The following is a 1,375-nucleotide window of genomic DNA, read 5'->3' as shown; positions in this document are numbered from 1 at the left end:
TTGCAGTGTTTGTGGTACCTGGGCATTGACTTCCGGATCGTGGCTGTGGAATAGAGTCAGAGACAGACTCTGTGACTGTGCTTGAGTAGAGGAGTCATTAGAAGAAGAGGAGAAAGCTTGTCTCATCTTCTGCTGTTTGATCTGAGAGCTTTAATCAGATGATAATGAAGGGAATATATAGACTGCAAATTTCCACATGTGACGCATTGTGTAATCTGTACTGGTCAGAGTGAATGTAGTTATGGAAACTGGAAAAACAGCACCCTCTTGTGATTACTTAGTGCACTGCGGGTATTCATGGGTGTTGACTTATGTGTTAATGTTCCATACTACACTGAACTACACTTTGTTCAGGCTCTGAACATTTTAAACTAGAATAGCAACAACACTCAATCATGAAAAGAGACATGAGATGATCACAGATACAGTTTACATGCTTCAAAATCTAATTCACAATACTGTGAACTCACTCCCAATTTTTACCCCCCATCACCTGAAAGTAAAAACTGTTGATTGAAAATGTCAAGAGGAAATGCTGGCTGTTTTTTCCCTATGTATCACACACACACACACACACACTCAGGGCAGTGTCATCAGATTTTTCCTTATAGACCTTTGTCCACAGATTAGCCTGTTTGTCTGTCTGCATGATGTTTATAGCGTTCTGTTCTCATAGCATCTCTGTTTTAATTGGTCAGGTGACTTTCTCTGCAGCAACTTTAAAACACTTGTTTAACACCCCCCCTTACCTGACCTCATTCATTCACCTTAAAAATGATAGTATCATCACTCATTTCACACACACACACACACACACGCAGTAGCTAGTGCAAATCTGGGTGGGTTGGGGGTCTATATATTGTTGTTTAACCAGCTACATTAGAAATTCCCAGTTTAGACTTTGGGCAAATAATACTCGCTCTAGTGCTTATGTGAAAGGCGTTCCCCTTATGGCCACCAGAGGGCACTATTTCACACGAATTTAGCTCGGTGCTCAATCCCATACCTGTTCTATCTGTCTCATAGAGCGTGACTGTTTATGCAGATCTGACTGGAGAAGCTATCGTCATGGGCCAAAGGGAATCTCTCCACACAATGAGACGACTGTGTGACCGCTGCCTAAACACCCAGACGCTGCTGTCACAGGCAGAAAACGGCGCCAAAATGCACCATCGCTTCGCCCTCACCTCGTGTCATATGGACAATCTTTTGTGTGTGTGTGCCTACACACACGCACTTAAAGTTGATGTGTAACGATTCTGTCTTCCCGTTCACCACACACAGCCCCTGCACTGACCACAGCTGCCCTGTCTGGTCACGGTGACGCGGTCACGGTGACGCGGTCACGGTGACCGCTCAGTGTTCTCAGTGTGGG

At 44.5% G+C, this 1,375-nt stretch overlaps 1 protein-coding gene across 1 annotated transcript in view; it reads left to right on the top strand.

The window, feature by feature from the left end:
- arsa (arylsulfatase A) overlaps positions 1-481 on the top strand; it is an 8,711-nt gene extending 8,230 nt beyond the window's left edge. Inside the window, exon 8 of the mRNA XM_030790210.1 lies at positions 1-481. This exon is cut by the window's left edge and continues 747 nt beyond it. The gene's annotated coding sequence lies outside the window, so the exon portion shown is untranslated.
- Positions 482-1,375: the final 894 nt, after the last annotated feature.

The sequence above is a fragment of the Chanos chanos genome, chromosome 13 (assembly GCF_902362185.1).
Source record: "Chanos chanos chromosome 13, fChaCha1.1, whole genome shotgun sequence".
NCBI lineage: Eukaryota > Metazoa > Chordata > Actinopteri > Gonorynchiformes > Chanidae > Chanos > Chanos chanos.
This window is presented reverse-complemented; position numbering and strand designations above follow the sequence as displayed.